This window comes from Molothrus ater, chromosome 9 (genome assembly GCF_012460135.2).
Source record: "Molothrus ater isolate BHLD 08-10-18 breed brown headed cowbird chromosome 9, BPBGC_Mater_1.1, whole genome shotgun sequence".
Taxonomy (NCBI): domain Eukaryota; kingdom Metazoa; phylum Chordata; class Aves; order Passeriformes; family Icteridae; genus Molothrus; species Molothrus ater.
In genome coordinates this window covers 14,342,406-14,355,177 of record NC_050486.2, presented here as the reverse complement: position 1 = coordinate 14,355,177, position 12,772 = coordinate 14,342,406, and the positions used below count along the sequence as shown (strand labels likewise).

The 12,772-nt window shown below is 36.3% G+C and overlaps 1 protein-coding gene across 4 annotated transcripts in view; it reads left to right on the top strand.

The window, feature by feature from the left end:
* FNBP1L (formin binding protein 1 like) overlaps positions 1–12,772 on the top strand; it is a 52,751-nt gene that overhangs the window by 11,209 nt on the left and 28,770 nt on the right. The window lies entirely within an intron of this gene.

Below are 12,772 nucleotides of genomic sequence, written 5' to 3'. Positions count from 1 at the left end.
CACACATTAGGTGGGAGTGCTGCTGTTAGTTTATATATACCTGATGCTGGGAAACGTGAATTTTAAGACCTTATATGTAGTGTTTCTTATGATCTTGATAGACTATTTGTAGTACTTTGCACTTAGCATTTTAACTTCTAATCATGCAGGCATAATCAGACTGTAAGTCAAACCTGAAACTTGTGGCTTCCCTGACTGCTTTTCTTCATTATGTCATTGGAAAAGAGGTTTGATTTTTTTTGCTGACTTGTGTTCATTTGTGGGAAGAGGATCATGCTCCCATATCTCCCTAGTTAATCTGACAGTTGCTTGGATGTTGCTTTTTTTTTGGTTATCCTTGGTTTTTTATTATATGAAAACAAATGTTGTTTTCACAATTAACCTTGCAATTTTTTTTAATGCAAATGGTGCATTCTGCTCCCATAAAAGAGTAATAATTTTGCATATTCTTATAAGGCATTTTAGGACATCTGAGAAATTAATACTCCTTGTGACTGTTTTGTGATATGGTATATGATACCATAAGAAGAACACTCAAAATTTAGTCAAATATATTTTGATAAATTACCTTTTGAATGTTTTAAATATTTATTATTTCTTTGAGGCTGATGGGAACAATAGTATCAAATAGTTTCCTTTCCAAATCATTATCTTTAGAAAAAAAGTAGTTGACTGGTGTGTGTCTTTAATTTTCCACATATGCTAAAGATGCACTGAATTCAGAATGCTGTTACAAGTTAATTAGTTATATTTAATTTTAGTTTCATTAATTGTCTATCTAAAAGATATGGATGGTTTTACACAATGATATGTAATGACATAAAAACTAAAAAAAGAGATACCTGGGGAAAAGGCACTTGCCATAATTTTTTCTACCACAAAATCATGATGGTTTTTTGATTACAAGTTGGCATGCTTTAATCACTGATTTTTAAATGTTTTTGCTAAGATATTACATGTTAAGCCTCCCCAGATATGAAACATCAATTTTCAGTGTTTTTTTAAATCAAGCTAGTAATGTTAAAAACAAAGTTGAAATTCCCATGTGCAATTAGGTGGTTTCAGTTTTATACTCAATGTAATAAAATATAAAACAGTTTTATGTACTATGGAAGAAATGGGTTTTGATTTTCTCATTATGTCATGTTTTATTCAATATTTGAGGCTGTTTGCCAGAATTTCTTTAGTGTTTCTTTGAGAGTTCCTAGACCATTGCTTATTTACAGAGATTTATCCCAGTGTTGGCCTCTCCTCCCAGCTTTGTGTCACCAGCGAATGTGCTGAGGAGGCATCTGCCCCTTCATGCAGCTCATTGATAAATAATATAATATAAATGAAAATACTGGGCCAGTTTTGAACCTTGAGGTCCAGTCACAGATAAAGTACTGAGATTTGGTGCTTGTTCATCTCTATTGTTCAGATCTCCACTGGATTTTAGTGTGAATACCCTTCTATTTTTATGAGTTTAGTCATGAAGGAAATAACTGCTGCTGCTGAAGTACCTTTTAATTTCTACATTGACTATTCATTTGACTCTCAAAAAGAAATTGGCTCTCAAACAGGAAATTGGTGTGGTCTGCTGTCACTATTGCCTGTGTGACCCTGTGGTTCATGTTTATTTCTGTCCTGAATGTGAGTGCTGAATTGCTTCAGAAGTATGGACACTGATTATGCTATAAATTTGCTAACTTTCAGTATGGAGCTCCTGAAGTGGTGCAGAAGATATTTATGGACTGTCTTTTTAAAATGCTGGATTACAGAAACAGTATGAAAAATGAGCTGTTAAGAGTTTGGACTTCGTACATGTTTGTAAAGAATGAGTAGCCGAGCTACGACGGTTCAAAAGTGTGGGTTTTCTTCTCAGAACTCTGAAGTTTGTACTCAGCTTTTGTGTATGCAACTTCAGTGTTCAAATATGCTGTAATAGGGTTGTTTTACCTTTTAAAAATTGTAACTTTTTTAATGGAAGTGCACTTACGGTTAAATTACATCACTCCTCTTGTTTTCTTTGTAATTTAAGGAAAAATGCCTTGTTAACCAAGGGAAACAGTGTGTGTTTTTGTACTATTTGATATATCAGAGGAAGTACATTTCTACAAGAAATAAAGGTTTTATGAATAATGTTATTCCTACAATCCAGATTATGATTCCAAAGGCTGTGGTGAAATATAGGAGGACTTTGCTGTGTATTTCTAGGCTCATATCCTAAAAACTCAGAGAAACTGATACGCGGCACAATTGTGTTACATTTTAGTGTTATCTGAATCACAAAATCTTGAAAAATTCCACTGTTTTGAAGGTGCCAGTAATAACATCTGCTTTTAGTTTAAATTCTTTATTCAGTTATGTTAATGTTACTACGAATTTTGCCTCAAAACCAATGAGTACAGTAGATTCCATTGCAAATAAAGGATGGGTGGTGGTGGTTTCCATTTTCCATTTGGGTTTTTGGATTTGGGTGTTTTGTTGCTTCTGGGGTTTGTGTGTGTGTTTAGTTTGTTTTCTTTCAGGGTATTTATCTGTGTCTGAAATAAGGTTCCAAAGTGTAGAGGAAGGCTCCAATTTACTGCCATGTTAATTTCTTCTTAAGTGTATGGATTTGGTTTTGTAATCAAGTTTGAGAAGTATTTACTGTTGTTAGCAAGATATTTGTGAAGGAAGAAGATGTGGCTACTATAGTCTTTCTCTTGAACACTGAAGTGTATTTACAGGTGACACTGGAAAGGGAAGTTCACTTTTCGGTGGGACTTGTTACAGGAAAATCTTCTTGTTCATTGGGTTGACAAAACAAACAGCATATGGCAAATCAGTCAACAGCCTTCCAGTTCTGTAACTATTTATGTAACTGGTCCCATGATCTCTGGTTTTCTGAAGTACTGAGCAGTGTCTGCTCCCTTTTAGTGGGAGTGTGCTCAGAACAGTCCCTGGTGATTAACTCTGGTAGTATTTGCAGCCCTTCCTACACCATAAAAGGCTAATGATTTAATTCAAGAAAATTGAAGGGCTGATCAAAATACCTATGAATAGGTATCTTACTCTGAGTGGTTTAGAAGAGCAAATGTTTGTTTACAAGCTATGAAGTTATAATTTTGTCTTTTGAATATCAATAGCAACAAATGTAAGGTTTATGCCTTTGTCTTAAGTCTGTCTGATGGGAGCTGGTGCTAACACTAGGAAATACCTTCTCATATTCCAGCTGCATTCGCTATAGCTTCTGCATGTAGGAGGAAAGAGTAGCTGAGACAGTTTATCAGAGCCATGCTGAATGAAGAGTTTTGTCTGGGTCTCTGTGCTTGGAGCTAAAAGATTCATGTTACAAGAAGAACCACTATATTTTACTCCTGTACCAAGTTGTTGTAGGTTTACTGGGTATTTTAATTACAGCTGTTAAGAGAAATGAACTTAAAGTTAAGAGCAGGATATGTTTGTTATATTCTTGTGCTGTAAGTTTTATTTTATGAGTTCATTGTTCACTCCAGTTGCTGTGTAGAAAGTGTCATGAAGTGTGTTTCTTAGGGAGCTGATGACAAGAGTTTAAGATTCTAAATAATCTGCACCTTCATTAAATACATATGAAGAAAGTTGTCAGGAATACACTATGGATCTATACCTTGCTTTCTGTGTTAAAATGAAGTTCTACCAGTGATACTCACTGTCTGGATTCTGTATAGATATTTTTACACTATATTTGCCCTAATTGTCAGAATTACAAACAATATGATTCAACCCACAGGTTCTTTTCTTTCTCACTATTCTATTGAGACAAAGCCTAAAGATGCATCTTTTAAATGTGAAGCACACTAGATTCACTTGTCTGTCTGGGATTTCTCCATCATATTTGTTAAACAGTTTATAACTTAAGTCAGTTGAAAATGGTATCCTACAGTCTACTTAATAGCTGAGCAGATAAATACAGGGAAGTGATATTTGGACGAGAGGGAAGTTGCCATTCTCCCTTCTTTTTCACCTCCCCCATCTGGCAGAAAGTACTTCCCTGTTTTAAATTTGTATTAGGCATCTTGGCTTTTTGATGAGTTCAGAGCTGTGACACTGTAATAATTTTAACTGTAGCAAACTCTATAGAATAGCCTCTAATATGCAAACGAAGTTATTTTGAATGTCACATTTCAGTTCAGTAAAACTCACTAAATAGTGCAGTGTGAGCTAGGTCCCATGGTATTGCAGCAGGGCATGTTGTAATACAGTTGGTACAGAGTTTTGTGTGCACATGCAGATCTTGTTTTCTGAATTTGTGAGGTAGGGCATCTCAGTGCTCTGTAATATTCCATGTGCAAACCTTCTATCTTTCCCCTATTGCCTCGCTTTGTAACATCCAGACTACTCCCTTCTTGTCTTGACTGCACTGTTCACTCCCTTAATGTATGGAGAGGAAAAAAACAGTGCAGACTCTGCTTGTTAGATGCTATGCCAGACTGGCCAGAGCAGGAATTTAACCCTTCACTGAAGAAGTTGTCAGTGGGTGAGATCCCTTTCTTGTTTGTACAAGTTTTGGAAAAACAGATCCTCCAGAATGCAAAAACAGATTCAGTCACATGTGCAAGGACTGGGGAGTGTTGGAGTTGCTTGCTCAGTCAGTCTCCCATGGATGCATTTTTAATAATATTGTGGAAGTATCTGTAGTTGGTGGAGAGGCATTTAAAAGTTTTGAAAGGCTTCAGTAGTTTCATCAAGGGTTCTTTAGTCATACACTAAAACATTCACCTTGTACATAGAGTGTCAGGTCATGTAATAATATTTTGTAACTGAGGAACTTAATGATTGCTTACACAGTTTTTGAAAAATAAAAGTCTTGCATCAGTGTTTTCCAAGGCAGATAATTTGTTCTTGCAGACTTTCTGTAGGCTACCATTAATCGTGCAGCAAATGTGTTGGTTTTGCACAGAACTTCTGCTTCACATGAGGCCTCACGTGGCTGTTGGTCATACAGCAAATTCAGTATTCTACTATTTCATTGATTTATAGCCTTACTGCTTTATAATCTGTTATTCTAGTGTTACTGGAAAGATGGGATTTTCTCCAGATATTTCTTATAATGAGCAACAGTATCTCTAAGCATTGTACAAACAGTAGTAGCATTTTTTTACTGTGATGCATGATATCACACTTACTTCATTTAGGGTTAAACATAGTCTTCCTGTCTCCTATTTCAAGTGACATAACTAGGACTAAAATGTACTTATGCTTTCAGCCTCTTTATTAACAACCTTCAGCCATTCCCAGGAGACTGAGGAAGTGCCTGTTTTCTGGCTTGGCTATGGTGAAAATAAGATTTCTTGGTGTTTAGGGGAATGGACATAATTATATCCTTTGTATATACAAGGCAAGTGTAATACTGCCCCTGTGTTAAGATGGCAACTATTTTAATCCAATAATGCTCGAAAATACATGGTTTGTGATCTGCTATTGTCTTGGATAGAGATGTTTGAAAATGGTCTGTTTTAAGTTAGTGTGGGAATTAAGCGTAAAATAGAACGTGTTTCAGAATTAAGCTTTGGTTCAAATGCAGATAAAACTCAAGTATTCTAACAATCTCTATTAAGAACATATGTGAAAAAAATCTGGCTAAGTTTCTATTAAAAAGAATCTTCCCAATCAAAAGTTGAATGAAATTAAGGGGATGATTGAAAGCTAAGTGAGTGGGTTCTGATCCAGTTTACAAAGAAGGATTTCTGATCTATATTTTATGTGTGCTTGTATTCTAGCTTACTTCATAGGAGTGTGTGTGTGTGTTTGTATTTTCTCAAGTGGTGGTGGTGGTAAGGGAGTCCTTACTGACTGCTTGGGACACAGTTCTTACCTCCTTCCTAGCTTGTAGGTAAAGGTACACCCCCACAGGGGAGAGCCTGTTCATTGACAAGCACAATGTGAACAGCCTATGATGGGTAGCAGAGAGGAAGGAGGCCTGGAAATGTGTTCTGGCTATTCTACCAGCACTGTGTTGGTAGAACTTGCTGGGGAGGAAGGTGTGGTGTGTTTAGGGAATAGCCCTCCCTGCAGTGTGGTGCAGGCTGTGGGACTACGGAGGGGGTCAGTGAGGGAGGAAGAGAGCACATCTGCAGGTACTGCACCGAAGTGATGTTTCCCTTACTTCAGTTTGCATCATGGTGCAGTGAGGCAAATCTGCTGTTCTAGTCCTTATCAATGTGGCCATTTGTTAAGAATCTGAAGAATTCTGGAGATTATTCATTAACAGGGCAAATAGGAGTGGTTGTTGAGATGCCCTCTGTGGCAGCGTGTTCCTTTCCTCCCTTGTTTTAACAGTGCTGTTCCTTGTCCCAGTTGGGAACTTTTTCAATCGGTTTGCTCTGCTGGTAGGAAACCTGCTGGTAAAATCTAACGATTAGTCCAGCTCTGATCCATTCAGTGGCATGGGTGAACTGGGGTGCACAGCTGTAATCTCTAATGTTTTTCAGCTGATCTGTTAATCTCTAGGAGCAGAACTTGATTCTTTTGTAATTATGGCTGCTCTTTTCAAAGCAGTCTAAAATGTTTGCACACATATTCTGTCTGTGGCAGATTCCTGCTCTTTCCTGGAAACTGAATGTGTCACACCTGTGAAGTTGGTAGGCCTCAAACAAGACATCCCCTCCTGCCAGACCTGACTTTCATCTGGAGTTTCCAAAGCAGTTCCTTTGCTGCTGCTCTGGGGACGTCTTTATGGAGAAAAACAGTCTTTGTCTTTCTCTTCCTCAATTGCAGCTGTCCTTTTTTAGTTTTGCTTTAGAAAGCTGACTTGCTGTATGCATTATCTTAGAGCGTGGCTGCATCTCCAGTGGTTCAGTACTTTTTTGAGCTTTTTGCTCACTTTATCATGCAAATGTTTCTCTCATCATAGAAATTGCCTTTTTAAAATTACAGTTGACAGTGATGTTGCTTTTCAAAAATATATACTAAAGCTTAATGGGCAAATAGATTTTTCATACTGTGTTGTTACTATGAATTTATTAATTCTTTATTAATCAGAGCAAAGTAGTCTTTTGTCCAGCTAAAAGTGATTTTGAAATTACTGTTGTTTTCCTTTTGCATATTAAGCACTGTGTATTTCTAGCAGAGTTTCTCTTTTAAATATTTTCAAGCTACAACATAGTGTACTGTTAATACCAGTGTCTGAAGTTTTGCAAGCAAAGTAGCTCCATGTCCTGAAGGTCAACCTACAGACTGTTTTCTGAAATTCTCTTTAGGAATTATTCCTCTTTTCATGACTCAAAAAGACTAGCAGATTTTCTTCATAAAATCCTGTACCTATGCCTGTACAATCAATAGTGAACTTCTGTTTTAATATGAAATTAAAATGTGAAGTACTGTTTTTGTATATGAATGTGTAACTTCTTTTCTCATCTTAATCTGAGTGCCTCTGCTTTATTTCCAGTGTCACTGTGGCTTTTGATGTTGCCACCCTGAGCCTTCTAATTGATATTAATCTTTTAGTCTATAAAATACTTAGCCTTTAGGTTTGCTCACAGCACATTTTTCCTCTCTCAACTGTAATGCCTAGATTGTTTTCAGAGGGGAATGAGGTACAATTTGCAGATTAGTCTGGAGCTACAATCCAGAACTCGAAGAAAGCAGAAAAGCAAAACACTTTCTTTTTTGTTCTTGATATAGAAGCAGCTCTTTGTTAGTTTTCAGACGTGAAACTAACAGGGTGTTTTGAAAAGATAAAGTACTGTTTAGCTGGAAGCAGCTTTTGTCTGCCTGGTTAGAAGAAGCACATTGCAGTTGCAAGGAAAAAAGAAAGACCAGACCAAATTGATAATTATGAAAACAAACAGGCAGGAATACAGAGGAATGATAATCAGTTCAGACAGTAAAATAAAAGAGCTATTATCCAAAGATAGAAAAGGAAGCAGGAATGCATAAAGATAGAGACAAAAGTAGAAACCCAAAACAGACAGTGAAGACGGATCCACAAAGAGAAACTGAAATATATTGTCAGAAGTAGATTAGTGTGACATGCTCTAATTAAAATACAATTTTCTAATTAACTTGTCCTGAAGACAAATAGGGAAAGGTAGAGTATATTTTCCTGGTCAGTTCTCATTAATATATTCATTGATGATTATGGTTCCCATAACTTTTAATGTAGCACATTAGGTAGTTCTTTGTACAAAGACTGCAAGATATTTATTTTGTTTTGTTTCATTTTTTGAAATAAAGAAATTTACTTGGAGATACCTACTAATAAAACAGTGAATAATTTGAAGACCTTGATCATTATCTAAAAATAAAAAAAAATAAAACCCAAGCTGCATAATGTTTCATCATTCAGCCATTTCATAAGAGTTTTATAAAATCTCAATATGTTAAATAGTCATTTAATAATGTTTTGTGACTTAAAATATTTAACTTCTTGAATAGAGTTGGATGTTAAGAAGCAGTCTGTTTTTCTTCTGCAGTGCTGCTCATGCAGGCAAAAAAAGACATTATGCAGAATTTAGCCTATTATTTAAATTTATCCATAATTCAGGTTCATTTGATGAAGCCTCGTGGGCATAAATTAAGTAAACAAGAACTGCTAAGATGGGTGTTAAGTTACCTAATCAATCACCCACATTTTCTCACTTGGCTTTCTGTGGACTTGTAGTTTTGTGGTTAAGTCATGGCTTTTCGTAAGGTAATAATAAAATACAATATTTATGTCCACAAATGCACTGGGGATTTTTTGATGCCAAGTGTTTTGATTTTTTTTCCCCTGAACCTGATTGCTGCTTTTCCATGCTCTGAACACTGTCATAGTACATATTTCCTTATACAACCTGCATAAGGGTTAAGAATTTAGAGAGGAAAAGACAGGATTGAGTTTTTAATCTCCCACTCACTGACTTGGAAGTTTAGACTGGCTGTGCAGCCTGGAGAACAAAGAATTGGGAAAAAAATCTCGTCTTGAGCCAGTGTTTCAGAAGTGCAAATAAGATCACTTGGGTAACTGCAGACTAAAATTGTGGTCAGATAAAAGTATGGAAGTAATGATGAACAGTTGAGTCAATAGAGAATAAAATGATGGTAGAATAATTAATGGAAAGTATCCTCATTTCAAAGAAAATGTTTTATTAAGTAGCTATTGCAGATGTAATTAATTGAGATAGGTTTCTGAAATTGTAAGTCAATGTGCTTCAATGTTTAATGTGATTCTTAGAACTTTCAGCTGTATTGTCTGGAGGTCAGTGAAATGGGAGACTAATTTGAAAGCAATTCAAAGTTAATGCAGTTAGCTAGTTTACATACTGTAAAGGAATAAATTAGTGAAACAGAAGGATTTTTTTACAGAATGATACCACAATCCTAGCTTTAAATGCAAGTAGAATTGCTTTCTGAAGTTCATGAAAGCTGGGACATTAACCCTGTAAAAATCTCAATCTTGTTGAATGCCTTTTATTTGAAACTCCCACACTAGTCAGTGTCTGGACTGGTAGCTTTGGGAAGACTAAACGTCCAGTCTTTATGCTGTAGCATGCTCATCCCTCTGAAGAGATCTCCCATGTTTTTCTTTTTATTGGTTCTTAAGGCTTGTTTGGAGAAAAAACAAGTGTCAGTAAGAGGAGGAGAGCAAATCTCGCGTTTAACCCAGGAGAGTCTGTTTTGTCTTGGGTGCAGGTTTGAGTCGTGTTCGCTCTTGGCTTTGATGCTTCAGCTGCTATTTTTGTAAATCTTCCTGGTATCTGCAAACATATGATAAGTTTAGAGCTGCAAACCTGGAGTGTTTATAACATTGATGTGTGGTTCCAGTAAATAATCTGGAAGAAATATTTAGGTAGGTGACATTTGTTTTGGAATAGTCTGTTTTGACCTACTACAAACTTCTTGTCAAGTGTCAGATTTATTTGTTTGTAGTGGAGAGACTTTGGACTACATTCCACTTTTGAGTGGGCAGTTTCTATGTAGGGCCACCATCCATTAGCTGACCTTAATCACTTTAATAATAGTCAGCTGCAGTTTTAATAATTTTTTTCTACAAAAATTTTCTGCTCAGCTGGCAAGGGGTGTGGGCAGTTACTAGACAAACAGTAATATATATGTGCTTGGAAATATTGTTGAGAACATCATTATCAAGGTGTAGAAAGCCAGATGTTACAGGATGTGAATTTTTTTTAAAATAACATTTTGCTGATCTCTAGTTAATGCAGTTTTCATATTTCTTACAAAGGAGGTAGCCAAATTGCTACACTGATATATTTATTTTGAAATTACAGACCTAAATTTTATTGAAACTGTTTGGTCTGTTTTCTTGTCTGTACAGCATTGCTGGGTTTTGACCATTTTTTTTTTCCATTGTAGACATCACTTATATCTCAGTGTATTAGTTTGATTTCCTTTGTAGCAGTCTGGCAGATTTACTGTTTGTGTTCAAAAAGGAAGCTTTTTGCTTTATCGAGGCCCAGAGCTCAAATGTGAGCTCTAGGAGAGAGATTGAAAGTAAATAAGTGAATTTGTGACTCCCCTCTGGAAGCCTTTCTGAAAAGGCCAGGCCTTTTTGCTTATTCTCTGATGTTGCCTTTATCTTTTGCTCATTTATCTCAGTGGCTTTACAGAGCAGTGTAAGGTGATTCTTATGGTCACAGACTTACATTCTCTGGTTTATTGTTTATAGAGAATTTGAAAAATTGTGAAGCTTGTGGGATAATCCAGCAAAGCTGTCTTTGCACAGAACACACTGTTTCTAGAATCACATGAAGAAGAGGAATTGAGGGGAAAAAGAAGAGTTTTTGTTACATGATCAGTGATGAAATCCTTGTAGTAAAGCATGATAGCTTGTCAAATGTAATTTTCATATTAACAAGAGACCTTGAGGGAAGGTAGAGCAGTGGAGTCCTTTTTTGTTTCAACAGAATATTTGGAAAGCCACTGTCTCTGGTTGCATGTTTGGAAACATAAGTAATGTGGTGTTCCCTAATGCTAATGAAACCTTAGCAGCAAATGAGAGCTTTGTGGTCTAAAGAGTTTAAGTAGGACAGCAAAGGCTTTGTTCTGCTGTGTGCTGAAGGAAGTCAGTTCTTTTTAATGGTATTAGGTATTGACTTCTTGCCAGAAGCATCTTTTACAAACTACTTTTGTATGCTAGGTTAATTTTGTAAGAGTAATTACACAAATGAGTGAAGTGTAAAAAAGAAAGGCTTCTTGAGTTTGACGTATTTTTACGCACATTTGCAAATGTGGTTTGATGCCACAGCCTGGTCTGTGTCTGCCTATTCCCACACTCCAGCCATGCATGTGCAGCTGCTCTAAAAGCAGTAGCAGAAATGTCACTTTATTTGACATAAGCTATTTCGAGTGGAAATGTCCAGTTAGTGCAAAGCGCACATATCAGAATAATGTGAGATACAGGCCATGGTTTCCCAAATACATAAAAATCTTGTCTTCAGTCCCTCTCCCATCTCTTGGCTGTTTCTGTGGTTCTGTGGTGAAACATCAGGGAAAGTGGTTGTGATTTTGGTGGAGAGAGTGGTGCAGAGGCTGGTGGTGGAACAGGATGGATGCTTTTGGTGGCAGGACTCGCGTGCCATTGGGCTGAGGTGTTCAAGGCACTAATGGCTGTGGTTGGGAGTCTGGGGTGTACGATCCTGGCACCTGCAAGGCAGCATTGGAGAGCAGCCTTAGTCTTGTTATGTTACATTTATTTTTGTTGGTTATATAGCTGTGTTCGCCTGGTATCTCTTTAAGTGATATGTGTTCCCTGAGTCTTACAACATTTCAGGCATTTTTTGCTTTAGCTGTAGATCATCCTACTGCGTGTTGAAATTGAACTTAAGTTGGTAGTGCTAGAAGTCTACATCATTCATTAGGTTTAGGCAAGCCACTGAGTCTGCAAGAAATAGCCTCTGATAAACAGCCTTCAGGGCTTTTTTTTGCAAGTTAATTAAACTTTGAACTTAATTACTTCCTTAGCTTTTTTCTTTTTTTGATTTTTTTTTAAGTTTACTGTGAAGTGAATTTGGATTCAGCCTCTACAAGATGCAAACTTTGATGTTTCAGTTACTTGCCTTTTTGGATTACTAAATAACTGCTAATTTTAAATGCTATTGAAAGCTGAAAATCCTTGATTTTCTCACTGTGGTGGATTATTGTAACATAAAATGCAAGTACGTGTTAGACTAAAGACATTTGCTAGGCGGTATTTTATACCTTTCTTTCCTCCTGCCTAATTCTCTAATTCTTATCCCCCATATTTCCACTTGCTTTTTGATTTTTCAGCTTGTCCTAATTAGTGTATCCTCCGCCTATTGATCAGTACAGAGTGCAGTGAAAGATTGGTTTTGAAGATGGTTTAATGTATTAAAAATTCCCCAAGTTTTTTTTCTTTTTCAGAAATGTAGTTTATTTTTTATTGTTTCTCCTTTTTGTTTTGTGCCTTTAGTTTGCTATAACTTTCTTAAGTACTAAGGACAGGTTTACTTTCTTTGGAATCTCCTGTTAGAGTTGATCATGAGCTGTGTATATAGTTTTGATTTAATAAATGTTTTTGATATGCAGACTACCCCCAAATTTAATCATGCTGCTAAAATTTATGTTATTTTTATTTCAGTGGGTAATCCTAAGAGTGAAAGTAATTTTTTGTATCCAAAGAAATTATAATTTACTGTGTTTCAAAGCTACCAGACATCTCTTTCGTGAGCTGTCTCTTATTTATCTAATAGTGATCTTTGGTTGAGTCTGTTATCTTGGTGGAAAAGATGCACTTCTGAAATAAAGGGTTTTGAGAAGAAAAAAAGAAAGGTTTGCATTGTGAAAGTGATGAAAGGCTCCTTAGAGCTTA